This window comes from Lissotriton vulgaris, chromosome 8, assembly GCF_964263255.1.
Source record: "Lissotriton vulgaris chromosome 8, aLisVul1.2, whole genome shotgun sequence".
NCBI classification, from domain to species: Eukaryota; Metazoa; Chordata; class Amphibia; order Caudata; family Salamandridae; genus Lissotriton; species Lissotriton vulgaris.
The window spans coordinates 54,053,754-54,069,720 of NC_141696.1; positions in this window are offsets into that span (position 1 = coordinate 54,053,754).

Sequence of the window (15,967 nt, forward strand, 5' to 3'; positions counted from 1 at the left end):
GGAGGCAAAGAACTCCGACTCGAGAACACCAGTCTCCCCGGAGGGAGCCCTCTGGGAAAAGATATAACCTTAGAAATAGGGATAATTTGAAGAAGCCTGATAGACATCAAAGTATTGATACACGTCCCTCTCGATCTTTTTCGCAGAAATCGGAAAGAAGAGGACGGTCAGACCCAGGAGAGCACACCAAGTCCAAAGACAAGGAACCTGCTCAGAATAAAAAATCTCAATTTCCAAGAAAGAAGGTAGCCAGTATTAGAGTAATCGAACATGCCAAGAATACTGAGGACACCTTTGAAAAACGGGGAGTGGGCACAGACAATGCTAGACAGTGCAGCAGAAATCCGTATAGCATGCAAGATCCTGATGAGTCATCTGGAGACAGTGGACACGAATGAATACATTCAGGTTGAAACTGCCGACACCAGACTTAGCGAGCCCCATAAGATATACGAAATAACATTGCGTATAGAGGGTGATAAGACTAGGAAAATAAGGGGTCTATTTTGGGATAAACTCTCAAAAGGCTATGATATTCTGTTAGCTGAAAAAGATTGGCCCCCAGAGTTTGTCAGGGAGTGCCCTCGTGGCGAAAAAATGATTATGCCTGCCTTCTCGAATCACATTCCGATTCACAAAAAATATACTTATGCAAGGAAATGGGCAGTGGCCCAGGCACCGGCATTATATAAAAATCATGAAGGATGGGATGAGGACTCTCCTCCTCACAAAACCCAGTTAAAAAGTCAACCGACTGCTCAAAGGCAGTATCCCATTAAGCAAGAAGCTAAAAAAAAAGTCAGGGAGATTTTAGATCAACTTGAATACCAGGGGGTGATTGAAACATGCACCTCTCAAATGAACAATCCTTTGTTTCCTGTCTCCAAACCAGACAATGCATATCGTCTAGTTTTGGACTACAGACACCTTAATGCATGTTGCAAAACATTTGCAGTACAAAATTCGCATAGTGCTGCACTAGTGAACAACCTAGTTAGGAAAAAATATACAACGACATTAGACATATCTAATGGTTTCTTTTGTCAAAACATTGCACCAGAAAGCAGATACTTGACCGCTTTCTCAGTAATGGGGTCTCAGAAAAAATTTCTGTAGGCTCCCACAGGGATTCAAGAACAGCCCAGGACTATTCTCAGCTAGAGTAACAGAGTTACTACAAATGTATGATGATGAGGCATTATCTTATGTAGATGATATCTATCTCACAGACGACGACTTGGAGACTCACTTGAAAAGAGTGAACACCATTATACTTGGGTTCGCAGCAGAGGGTTACAAATTCAACTTTAAAAAGTCTCGAATTGCCCATCTGACAGCATTATTTTTAGGATACGAATTATCAAGTGAAGGAAAAAGCCTAGCGGACAACTTCTTAGAGAAGTGCGCTGTACTCCAAGCACCGAAAACGCTGAAAAACTTACAATCCATTCTAGGCTTTCTGAATTTCGGTAGAACTTACATTCTAAATTACGCGGAGAGGGTAAAACCTCTCTATGAACTAATTAAACCTGATTTTAAACAAATCACCTGGACTCAAAAACACACATAAATTTTGAGATCACTGCAAACAGACATGTTAGCAAAAACAAAATTAGATACACGTGACAACACACGAAATCTTGTAATCCGAGTCATCCCAGGAAGATGTGGATTTACGTACCTGACCTCTAATGAGGGAGAAAATGTACCAATTTAATTAAATCTCACTTGTACACACAAGCGGAAAAAATATTCAGTCCAACAGAAAATACTGTGCAAGCAGTAGAAACTGCATTAGCGAATGAACGAGAACTAGCACATGGCAAAAGGATCAATATCCTCACAGCGGAATCCGCCTTCGAGGCGCTATTCAGCCCATAAAACCTGCCTACAGTGTCACTGGATCCGAAATGGATACAGTGTATAGATTCTCTTGGAGCGGAAGATGTGAAATACTATTTCGCCCCGCAATTCAAAAAACTGAATGATTTAGAATATGAAGAAGAATATCCTCTGCCAATCGAACTTCTGCCTCTCCCACAGTACGCCTGTATAATCTATACAGATAGATTTGCACAGCATTTCAACGTAGAGAGTAAATCCTACGATGCAGCCTACGCGATTGTTAAAGGTCGCTGGCTGAGCGGTAAATTCAGACCGAAAATAACAAAAACTGAATCAGTGAAGTACGGTTCGGCTCAGAGAGCTGAAATCAGATCTTTAAAGATGGCACTTGAAAATGTAGAACGTGAATTCCCGACACTTATCGTGTGCGATTCTCATTTTTGCGTCAACTCTTACAATAATAAGTTGCAGAGCTGGATTGAAAATGCTTACAAAGATGACACAGGTGCCACAATAAAGCATAAAATGCTTTGGAAACAGGTAGCTCTTTTACAGAAAGAACTACAAAAGACTCACGTGATACACACTCTGAGTCTTTCTTTCTTTCAAAAACTTTATTCGGTACTTAAAAAGACACCATAAAAGCACAAATTTTAAAAGGTACATAAAAATACAATTTAAATACACGTAAGTTAAAAAAATTTCGTTAAAAAATACACAGTTCATAAGGCGTGGAAAGGGGGTTATTAAAGTGCTTGGTTATGTATTATTGCAGTCCATCTGAGTCATCAACGTGATGGCGTTCACTTTGCAGGGAATTCATTGGCTAATACAGCCACTGCAGAAGCAACTAAACCGGCTTCCGTAGCCACAAAAAAGCGTTCAGAAAAATACATAGACGGGGAAACCATGCTGGCAGTCAAAACGTCCATAAAAGGCAACTGTGCAGCACTACCCGTGAACTATCCTCTCAATTATGCATACGTGATTGATGCAAACTCCGTTCCTTTTGCTCGAATCCCTGGAGTGGGGGATAGGGTAATTCCAAACAGGAACCGGAGAGGTTTCCTATTACAGGAGGCACATATGAGGTTGGGTCTGAGACACCAAACAATAAGGGACTCTCTGACTGAATTGCAATCAGAGTACTGGTGGCCGGAAATGAGTGAAGGAATTCATGATTTCGCAAAAAACTGTGAAGACTGCAACAGAGATCGCAGTGGAGAACCCGCCAGTGTAGTGTCAGAAACCCTAATAGAAAGCATAAGGCGATCTATCCGCGCAATCAAACAAGAGAAACGCTTCCCATTGTACATCATGGATGCAAAACACACTTAAAAAAATGTGGCCCCAGCGCTCGGCTGAAGCCAGAACGATTATAAAAGATCTGCGAGTCTTTATCGGCACACACGCAATTTCCATGTTCCATTCTGACCAAGGTCCTGCTTTTAGCTCTCGAGCTTATAAGGAGGCCATGGCCAGCATGGGCGTTGGCTTGCGGTATTCTTGTCCGTCACACCCCGAAGGGAACAGTGTGGTAGAAAGAAAAAACCGGGACATAAAGCAATCTATAACAGCGAAGGTATTAGGTTCAGGTACTGGGTGGGTCAAACATTTAATAAGTGTCCAGTTAAGCCTAAACAACTTGCCAAGAAATTCTCTAAAAGGTTTCAGCCCATACGAACTATTGTTCGGAACTAGAATGCTAATTCAGGACTTAGATAGTCAGGTATCAGTGGTACAAGATAAGAAAACAGACTTTGACATCAAAGATCGTTTGGCTGTTTTACAGGACTTGAACGAAACATGAAAATCCTTAAGCAACATAAAGTTAAAGCAACAGCCAGCTACCACTGACGAGGCACCACCAGCCCCAGCAAGGCCGGTCTGGATTCCAAAGATTGGGGATCTAGTCAGAGAAAACATAGCTGTGAAGAAGGAATTTGGGCCTTCTTACAGAAAAGCAGTACCTGTCTTAGTAATCAACGGAACAAGATCAGTAGTACTACTGCCCCTTGCTGGTAAAAAGGAGAACAGAGTTGTATCAATCGACCTGGTAAAACCACAAGCATGTGGCCTATAATCAACAGTAGGCCCAGTGGACTCCCAAGAAACAACAGAATACCCAAACTTGCAACAATCCAAGAGGTTCAAACTGAAAGACTAATCACATTCGATCAGCCTGCAGTGCACAGAGAGGGACACTGCAATAATGCCATGGAACTCGTGCCTCTTGAGACACAGATTGAAACAGTTCGTCAAGAAACACCAGTCTACAATGATGTGGCATCAGAATGTGCTACCGAAAGACAAATTGAAAGAACAATTCCAACAATTGACAGAACTGCCTCTGGCTACTTCATCAACTTAGATAACTTTTCTGAGGATCAACGCAACCCCGAAGTGATGCCAGAAACAAAAAAGACTTTTAAAGAAAAAGCAACAGAACTCTTTCATCAACTCAAGGAAATTTACCTTATTTCTCCATGGTTAGAATTCTGGTTTGCTCTAGGTATATTTTTCCTCCTGCTTTGGCTCATCATGGTACTTTGTTTGGGAAAATTCATTGAGGGAAAATATAGTACAATGGACACAGCAAGTCAGAACATCAACTTAGTCCTCAAACCACACAGATCATCCCACGTGAAGAAAAGAGAACTGTCAACAGTAAATGTCACAGCCATTCCAATACCCGGTGGGGTAGTATGGGAGAAAACTGACTATGAAATATATGGTTCGGTCGAAATCCTGAAGTATCCTCATCAATTCAAGGTTTCCTTAAGTGACTTTGTAAAACCTAGTACATTCTCTGATGATTGGGACTTTGAAAGTATTAATAATATGATGTCTGATTTAGTAATGTCAGCTAGATTCACAGATCATGATTATTTACAAGGTTCGTCTAATTATGAACAGATGTTCTGCTACACACACTATGGTGACCATTACTTGCATAAATCTGCACAGCCTAGAAATGTTTTTAAGTATAACCAATGGGAACATTGTGCTACACCAACTAAAAGCAGTTCTAAAACATTCGTTGAGAAATTCAAGTACTTCTCAGGGTTTAATACCAGTGATGCAGAAACGTTTTATTATAAACTGTTAGATAAAACAGGATTGAAAACAATGCTGACAAATACTAAATTGATATATTCAGAAGCATTTTATGAAAAAATGATGACATTTGGTTTTGATTATTGGAAAAATAACATTGAAACAAAAACAATCTGGGGTACAAAAGATTGGCAGGTATAAGGCCTAGAAGCATTATTTCGAGCCTGCATGATCCCAGAACAAATAATGTTTTTAAATGAAACAATTCAACAAACAACCTGTCTTGGCTTAGCTAAGATCAAAGACCATAACAAACCGTCTATTCCAAAGCCAATACCTGATAATGCAACAACAGATATTGAGATAGACGTATCTAAAATTTTACATTTAAACAGAACACATCCTGATTGGAAAAAGTGGTTAATCTGGCCTACTGACACAAACAACTGTCAAGATAGATTCCTGAATAAAACACAGGGGTTAATAATGACCAGACAAGACCCTAGATACTCCCAGAGACAACATCCAGGGATAGTAACAACATACAGTGTAGGGAAGATGTGCCTTGAATGGCTAGAATCATCCACACTGGCTGAAATTAGGCAACACTTATCTTTACTTAAAGATGGTGCTGATTTGCGCGATTTTATTATGGGACCACGCAAACAGCGTCAAAAGCGCTTCATAGCGGCCAGCATCTATGCTGCATACAACGAGGCTTGGAAAGTCACGCAAATTGAAACAGCTGAAAAAATACGAGAAATTGATCGTATTAATTTGGAAAAATCACTTTCTGTAGTGGACAATGGGTTAATGACTCTGTCCTCCAGAATATATTCGTTGGACAATATTGTATCATCTGCCATAGATAGAATAGACAAAGACTTGCTAATGTTACAGCATGGCCAGTCACAATTGCGTTCTATTGTACAGTTAGGCTGGACGCTGCAAAATCTTTGTTCAGGCTATGTGCCTTGGCGTTTAATCCACACAACGTCATTGTTTTCCATCTTTAACCTTACTGATAAACAAATCAGCTTGGCACAGAAAGGAGCAGACTATACAATCCTGAGCATCGAAAAACCTGAGAGATTACCTTTGACAATGTCAGAAAGTCCTGTCACTGAATGGATAATACACGGGATTATCACAATTCCGATAACAACTTTCCAATTTAAAAATTGCCTTGAATACATACCTACTGGCCAGTATGAACGATTGGGTAAAGGATACATTAAGTCAACATGGAAATTACCATACACACACACATGCTACAGTGACAGCAACAAAAATGTATTTCTTAGTGGTGAAAACTGTAAACATTCACTAAGCGGTATACTTTTGTGCGAGGGTATTAATTTACACGGAGCCTGTGAAGGTAATTCTAACAACCTTTCATGCCACCAGCATGTCACACCTGCAACGCAGATAGAGCCTTTATGCAACTCGCAAATGGGAGTTACATTCTAATAACGGATCACAGATGTTGTGGCCTTTTGCCAGGAAAAGCCTATCTCGTAAGCGTAACATCCATGGTGAAATGCTGCATGCAAGCATTGTTTCCAAACGGCCCTGGAGACTACGAGACTCCCATTTGGCCTTGTTTGAATTTCTCTTCTATACGAATTGATACTTTAAGCAGAATGAAGTCTGTGCTTTTGCAGACAACAGTGCCCATCACGTCATCAAAAGAGACGTATGATCTCCTAGTTGCAAGGACAGCTACAGAGATTCATGACCTTTTATCAACAAATTGTCCCGTGCATTTCGCAGAAATGCTTAGCCAACTCCTTAACATGTCTAGTGCCACAGGCATCCCAGGCATATTTAAGACGATTTTTACGGGACTGCTAACACCATTCAAAGCAATTCTAGGAATCATTCCTAATTTTGTCCATTCAGTCTTTGGCGGCATACCCCTATTTTTGGGACTTGTAGCAGGCATTTTATTTTTGACCCTCCTGCTCCGATATGGCAAGCCAAAGCTCAGACATGACTCCTACAAGGATGGAAGAAACGATCCTAGCAATCCGCTACCGGGACAGAGTCCTTGGATTGGCCAGGCTGAGAGATCTAAACATGACCTGGTTTCTTTCATTCAGACCGATATGGCAATCCTGCATCTTACCTGTGCTTCGATGTATGCTATGCGGAGATGAGTGCGTGTTGGACATCTGTCTTGCACTTCCATCAGCAATACCAATGGATATCGATACTTTGCTAAGTCCGATAACGGCACATGCATTGTGTTGTCCCCAGCGGCTACCAATCCTGATGACGGCATTCGTTGAGATTCCTGTGCTACGACTAGGTGGTGACAGTGGAGCGGAAAATAAAAGCAACATCACCCAGGTACGACCTTCTGTGAGCATTGCCAATCCAGACTTTGATGACAGCAATCATTCTCACACCTGCCAAGTTACAGCACTATCGAACTTGGTCGAACTGTCACCTGATTTTGTAGACCAATTCTTTGAGAGCCTGTCTGATATGATGTTCTCACCCGAACAGAAACAATAATTTAGAAAAGCATTCCGACACACAGCGTTCCCATGAACTCTGAATTCGGCCTTCAGTTTTGAACAACAAAAACTGCTAAAAAGCGTTGAAACTCTATTCCCCCGTTCAACAAGAATTTTTTTTTTTTAATTGAACACTTTAAAAAAAATATTTACCCTTTTCTGGCACGAAATTCTTTGCTTAAAGTAGACCTATTCATAAAGAACAGAAGCTTCTACTTCTATTTTTAGGTAAATCTAGAGACATAATAACTTTACATCAGCCTCTAGCACATTTTATTACAATGCATTTATATGTGATGAAATTATCTCGCCTTTCTTTTCTGTATTAAGAGATATTTCATGTGTAATTTTTTCACAAAATCGTTCATTGATTACATATGCTATAATTTTGAATGATTTCTATGCTTAAAGACGTACAGTACCAAAATTACCACTTATTACGAATACGCCATTTCAAATGCATATATGTATTTTGGGGTGGGTAATGTTACACATGCATCTTTTGCTATAGTTTTAGTAAATTGATGGACATAAATTCATGGAGTGGGTGTCGCGTTCTAATCTAGGACCCTGATCAACACTGTGACCTTATGCCCCTATACGGCTATAATCCCTTTGTAGCCCTATATTGGCATAACCGATCAAATGCAATATTCAGAAACTCGTCTCTGGCCTCACACGATCAGAGCCACATTTCAGAATCACTTCCTCTGCAGCTTCCTTTGCAGCTTATTAGTGTACATGACACAGCAGAAGCCACTATCTAAGATTCCTAGATTACACTCCGAGTTCTTCAACAAGATAAAAACTCAGCAACCTGGGAAATCCCCGCTTGCTATGTTTTGATTAGTAATAGAACTCTAATGAGCACTGAGAGACGATCACTTCCTAGTGACATCTTTATTGACGTCTTATGTCCAAAAACTTACGTCAAACCAGGCACCTTTCAGGTATAAATATTACCAACGTTGCCTTAAGCAAACGCTGCCTCGATACTATCGCTGCTTCGCTGATACTGAAGCTACCGCTGCCTCAACGGCATCAGCGAACGATGGTGTGGTGCACATAGGAGCAGATGCAAGCTGCCCGCGGACGCTGCTCTCCTCTTCCTTGACGCGCTGAGGGAGACGCTGGCTTTTCTCCTGCCGAGAAATCCAGCTCCGGCGTTTCCAGCCTACTCTTGCGAGTGACTGGGATATCGAGTCCCTGGAAGGAGATACCAGACCTCCAACATTCTATTCCAGAGGTATGGTGTTGACTAAACCCTTAGAGAGAATTCTTGAAGCAAACCTTGGCAAAACCAACTTAACTTAAAGCTACTTACTTACTCCCTCCCAAGTATTAGGCTTAGGTCAGGTACACTGGGGTAGGCGTAGTTAGAAGCACCAGTTGAGTACGTTAGCTAATGTATATATGAATGTATATATGTTTTATTCATTTTAAACCATTGTATGGCTAAGAAACCATATCAATGCTTTTACAGTATTATTTCGCAATCCTCATTTTACTGTACGCACTTTTTATAATAACTAGTCTTGCAATTGTGGCAATTCATTTCTCTTGTATGAGAAGAAAGACTGTTCAATAAATAATACCATTTATTGAAAACGCCCGTCTCTCTATTCTCTGCATATTGGTGAAAGTAATCTGCACAAAACTGACTGAGTAAAATAACTGTCTATTGTTTCACACGACTCTAGAGATTGACTCTTATTCTAAGGAGCAAAGATGACATGTTTATGCGGTTGTTGGAAACTGAATCCCTACTTGTCTGTACCAGAAAAGCTGATCACTTCCTATTCAGTCAAGAAAGTTTCCAGTGACCTCTGATCTAGTTGGTAACACACCCAATTAAGTTTAGCATAGTCAGTGGAGACCTGGAATATCCGCACTTCTACGTCCATACTACTGTTTATGTTATTCCAATGCGCAGGGCCTATTGGGAAAATAGGAACTACACTACAACCCAGGGCCCTCATTAAAATAAAGCATGGGAACCCGCGACCCCAGCGCAAATTGCGCTGCTTTATCTATTTATATTCTGGGACCCCTGAGCAGGCCTAGGGGGTCAGAGTGTTTCTACCCTGCCCCTTTCCCTTGTTTTATACCTGTGTTTCTCCGTTTTGGGTGACTTGCTTCTACCGAGCCACACGATGGCTGCCAACACTTCCTGGTTTGGATTACTAGCAGCCAATCACAGTGAAGCTCGTGCACACGACTTAGGCTCCACCCAGATATCGAAACTTTTACTTTTCTAATTTCTCAGCAACTACTGAACAGATTTACACCATTTAAAAAAAAGATCGCTTTCTGACACCCGCACTACCTTTGTGCCAAATTAGGGGTAATTCCGTTCAGTAGTTTTGGCTGTAGCCTTGCACAAAGTTTCCTATGGGTAAATTATTTTTTCAGTCTTATTTTTTAAATTTCTCAAAAAGTACTGTATGGATGTACACCATTTTAAAAAAGGTCTCTTTCTGAACCAAGCGCTACCTTTCTGCCAAATTGTGGGTAGTTCCGTTCAGCAGTTCGGGGTGTAGCTCATCGCAAAATTTCTTATGGAAATTAACATGGAGAAAATATGTTTTGAGACCCCCCCTTTTTTCTCAGCCCCTACTTGACGAATCACCCTAAGCTTTCAGGATAGGAGCTGACCTGGATAGACTTTTTGTTTGGAGAATTTCAGGAAGATTCGTCAAACAACGCCAAAGTTATTAGCAAATCAAAAAATACTTTTCCTATGGAAACTAGGTTCTAACTATAACTACCTACTGATGACTGCCAGTAGGTAATATATGTCAGGTACTATAACTGACAGTGACATTCTTACAAGCAAAGAGCAGTGCATGGACAAGGGACAGTGACAGGTGAGTGAATGAATTCATTAGTGGAAACGCGCAGGATGTATATATGTTTGAATGGGTGAATGGATAAATGGGGAAGGAGCGAGGGCTATCTGTGAGAAGTGATAGTGAGGCTGCTGACGGTGTGAAACATAAAAGAGAAAGGGGTCCAGACATGAGGGCGAGGGGACAACACACAGCAAGTGCTTAATTTGTACCCGTGTGTGCCTGTGCTTGGCACCAGCCCTTAATTTGTATACATCACCACATATTTATGACTGCCTACCTCATGATGGCGCCATTTGTCTATTTATTTTTTTAGCAGAACTCTTCAACAAAGTGTTCAGCATGATTTAAAAAATAATAATAAAATCAGTGGGTCCAGAGCATGCTTACAGCTTGCAGTAACCTGGAATATTTCAAAATTTCAAACATGTAAAGTCTGATGGTTAGTATGTGGAGGTGCTGGCAGGGATGGTGGGCGGTGGCCTCTTGACAAATACTTCGGACCTCCGCGCTTATATTTTCACAAATTAAGCACTGTACTGCCGGCAGTAATTTTGGATTACTTTACTAGGACATATAAACCAAGGGCTTCTAAAAAGACATCCTATGGCTTCCATGCATGTTCAGTTTCTCATGGTGTGGAAGAGGTTTGTGTGTCCCCAAAACAGTGATTACAACCTATGTCATATGTGTCCCCAGGCTGTATGGAGCCTCGGAAGGATCATCCAGTGTTGAGCTTCAGTAGACCAAGCAGTACGGAGTCTCGGAAGGATCAGCCAGTGTTGAGCTTCACTAGCCCCAGGCAGTACGGAGCCTTGGAAGGATCAGCCAGTGTTGAGCTTCAGTGCCCCAGGCACTACAGAACCTCGGGAGGATCAGACAGTGTTGAGCTTCAGTAGCCCCAGGCAGTACGAAGCCTCGGAAGGATCAGACAGTGTTGAGCTTCGGTGGCCCCAGGCAGTATAGAGCCTCGGAAGGATCAGCCAGTCAGTATTGAGCTTCAGTGGCCCCAGCCAGTAACTAACCTCAGTGGCCCCCATGTATAAACAGCTAAAGCCTTACACCAATGACCACAGGCAATGACAATCTCTCAGAAGAAATTAATCATATGAATAATAATTCACACTTCCGCTCCCAAAGCAGAGTTGTATGAATGTATGAGGCTTCATGCTTGGAGTAACATTATACCACTGCAGAGCACTGCAAAGTAAAGATTTGGTGGTTATCAAAGTATATGGGGCTCATTTTATGAACCCCAGAAGAATTAATGCACAGAGGGTCCTACAGAGCCTCAAGCCTCTGCCCTGCAAGAATCACACAGCTCGTTGCAGCTTTAGCACTTCTCATTGGCTCTATTTTCCTAGCATGGATGTGTAGTGTCTAGGTGTGAACAGATTTCACCTTTTGGGGATTTTAAATAACTGACCTGTCTTATATCCACAGTGGGCCTAGTGCAGGGCCGGAAGCGGTTAAATGAATGGTAAAGCGACCCAATACTATAAAACTTGCCCCCTACGATGCTGTGCTGCATTGCTCCAAAACTTAGTTGATTTGCCCCACAGTTTCCGCACAAATCTCTGAAGTAGGTCCAATAACTCACAGAGTAGCAGCACTGGTTCAGAGGTACATGCAGATTGCATACACATCTCTGTTTAGGAGGGTTAGCACACCAGTTGTTATATTAGTGGTGGAGGCAGTAATGATGGTGGTAGTAGTTATTATAGTGATAATGGTGGGTATGCCCGTGATAATAGTGGTGGCGGTGTTTTTAGTAGTGATGGTGGTAGTAGCAATGGTAGCAGTGGTGATCACAGTAGTGGAAGTTGTGGTGGTAATACTGGCCTTGGTGTTGAAAGGATTATACAAAAATAATGGTTCTGGGGAAATTGTCAATTTCTTTGTCAGGTTCAATTATTTTTAGTGTATTTCACAATATTATTTTTGGAAATACTTTTTGAATCTTTTTCAAAAGGAAAGAAACACGTTTTTAGAAAGCAAAAAAACAAAACACACACCAAATTTTTGACTTTTGCAACTATATTCTTATTCTGAAAGTCAGCACGAGTTAATCATATATAAAACTGGAAAAGGGTTGTCCAAAACATAAATAACATGGGTATCACAATTACAATAAAGTGCTCAAGTGAGTGATAGTGACAAGTTATGAACTGACAGTTTAGTGACACAATAACATATAAAGACATAAATTTGCATCAGTCCATAATTCCAAATCAATTGTTTCAACAAATACGAATATTTTTTCTTTCTGGTTGAAACTTAGTATGGGCGGATGGGAAACACAACGTCGACGTTTAGACCCTATCAAGTGGTACAGACTTTTTCGCAACCGTATTGGGTCTTCATCAGGACAAACAAAAACTAGAGACAACCTGTCAAAGAATGAGGATTGTTTTTAGTTCTAGGTGTGTGGAGCGTATTATAAAACCGTGAGACAGTGCCAGGCCGGGCTTGCTCACCTGATGGTTTGAAGGTTTTCCTGCTTCTAATTGCATCCGAGCAGGGAGGGTGTCAGCCGACACCCTCTGCGATGGATGGCAGTCGTAGATTATACCATTCGTATTTGTTGAAGCAATTGATTTGAAATTATGGACTGATGCAAATTTATGTCTTTTGTTTTTTCGCTTTCTAAAAATGTGTTTCCTTCCTATTGAAAAAGATTCAAAAAGTATTTCCAAAAATAATATTGTGAAATACACTAAAAATAATTGAACCTTACAAAGAAATTGACAATTTTCCCTACAGAACCATTGTTTTTGTATAATACTTAGAACCCAGGTTCTGAGGGTTACTGGGCCACCACATTAGAATTAATGGTGTTGAAAGAAGGGGCAGTGAAGATGATAACAGTGGTGGTAATAGTGGTGAAGGGTAGCGGTAGCAGGTAAGAGGGTGTTGATTGCGGTAGTAGCATTGCTCGTCACTGCTGTGGAAATGGTGGTGGTCATAGTGGTGGGGAAACTGCCGAGTGCGGTAGTAGTGATCTTGGTGGCAAAAGCGTTGGTTAAGATGATAGTATTGGGAGTAATAGTGGTGGTGGTGACTGCAGTGCAAGTGCTAATGGTGGTAATAGTAATTATGGTTGTAGTGGTGATGTTAGTGATGATGTGGGGGGTTGTAAATGTGGTAGCAGTGGTGACGGCGATAGTAGTGGTGGTATACTGGGGTTAACAGTGGGTTGATGGTGGTGGTAGTCACTAGTGACGGTTGTAGTGGTGGTTGTAATGGTTGTTGTTGTTTTGGTTGTGATAGTTGTAGTAGTTATAATGGTAGTTATGATGGTTATAGTAATAGTGGTAATAGTAGTGGTGGTGTTAAATGTGGTGGGGACAATGTTAGTAGTGGTGCAAATGGTGGCAGCAGTTTTGATAGTGCTGGTAATGGTGGCAGTCATGGGGGTGGCAATTGCTGTGATGGTATTGAAGGTAGTTGTGCTGCTTTTAGATGTTGTAATGGTGTTCTGCAGGTTGACTTGTGAAATTAGATGCCTATAATTATCTTTCTTTTAAGTCCATTCCACACCACACCATCGCTGCATCACAAATACATTTGGCTTGTGTTAGACCTGCCAGTATTAGGTGGGTCTTTCCCCAGACGTGTTGACTGCTTACCTCCTCTTTCTGCTGATTCCTTTTTTTTCATTAGGACTCTGAGCACTTTTTCTGCCGCTCACCAGTGCTACAGTGCATGTGCTTGTCCCCTAAACATAGTAACATTGGTGTATACACAATTGGCATATGTAGTTTACTTGTAAGTCCCTTGTCCATTGCCTGTAAATGAAATGCTACTAGTGTGCCTGCAACACTGACTGTTCCTCCCACATACATAGCCTTACAAACATGTCTCAACCCTGCCATTGCAGTGCATATGTGTGCAGTTTACTGCCACTCCAACTTGGAATTTAAAACTACTTGCCAAGCCTTAGACTTCCCTTTTATTTATGTCACCCCTCTTTTTTTTTTGTTGATTTTTTTTTGATGCAAGGAACAAAAAGGTTACAGAGAAAACACATGAGACCCCGCAAGTAATAAGTACAGAACCATGTAGGCACAATCGTTTGAACAAAACCGTTACAATGTGATATAACATATGAACACAAGAGAGAGTGGCAAAAAGAACAAAAGAAAGAAACAATGAAGAAAAAGAGGAACACTACAAAAAATACCTGCAATTATCAAACATTCCGTTGATATGAGATAAGCAAAAAGGAATAAACAAATCAGTAACCATACATTCATTATATCCATTCAGTAATAGGATTCCAAATTTTAAGCCATATTCTCCTCTTACGAATACCCTTTGTTTTATATATTGCAATCTCCAAGTTGTATTCAGATAACAGCTAGGCCCTCCACAGATGAAATGTGGGAGGATCGGGAGATATCCACTCTTTGCAGATACAACCAAGTAGTACTGCCATACAAATGAAAAGAAAAGAGGCCCGATCCTTAGAAGTATTCAAAACTGTGGAGTCTGTACCAAACAGCACCAACTCAGCATTAATACATATGGGAGAGCCCACTATTTCAGTCAAAAAAATTTGAACCGAACTGAGAAGGAGTGCAAGTTTAGGACATGAAAAAAACATATGTAGTGCATCAGCTGCATAACATCCACATTTACTACAACTGGCACCCGGACCAGTACTCCATTTGGAGACTTTCCTAAGAGAATAGTACAGGCCATATAAAACCATGTAATGTTGGGCCAACATCTTACCCGAGGTCAGAACCTCCTTAGCAAGAGTGATAGAGAAGTAAAGGTCAATAGTGGCAACATTTAGTTTAGTTCTCCATTTCTCCTGACATTGATCCAGGTCCTCTGGAAGTAACAAAAATAAATTTGAATTAAAAAAAACAATGGGTGACCCATTTCCCATCCCTTCTAACAGCTGAATTTGCTTGAACTGCGTTTCGTATTGTCCCAGCTGAACATAGTAACTGCGGATTTGAAGAAATTTAAAGAAATAATTTTTATGTACACCATATTTACGTTGTAGGTCCAAAAAGGGCAATGGCTGCAAGTCCTGAAACATATCGCCCAAGTTGCTTATACCCAGCCGATGCCATTTCCTAGTTGTTGCATCTCGGAAGATATTTGGAAAGATTCCTGCAGTCTCAAACGGGGTGTAACAGTTTATTTGAGAAAGCCCTATATATCGCCTTATTTGCCTCCACACTGAAAAAGCCACAGTCAATACCTTAAACTTAGTCTTTTTATAGTAGCTAGGTTCCAGTATTTTCAGCAGGCAGCCATTAGCCTTCTCCCCCATAAAGAATTCATAGGCTGAAGGATTATGGCACTGTAATAGATTGCATTTTTTACCGATGACTAAAGCAGCAATGAATTGCAAAACAGATGCCCAATAATAGAATAAAAAATACGGGGTACCCCAACCACCCCTTGGTCTGGGGAGGACCATTTTTTTAAATGTAAATGTATTGGCATTTATATAGCGCACTACTTACCCGTAGGGTCCCAAGGCGCTTCGACCGCTGCGAAACCCTTCCTGGCTTCCCTGTGAGATGGTCCCTTAATGGGTATCTCCAGGGTGAGACCAGGCATCCCCGGCGGTCTGGTGGGGCCGTTAGTGAAGATGAGGCAAGCTAATGCCCAGAGTTGCCGAGTGTGATCGCTGATCAGAGTGGGCACCGAGGCGAGAGAATTATCGAGTCC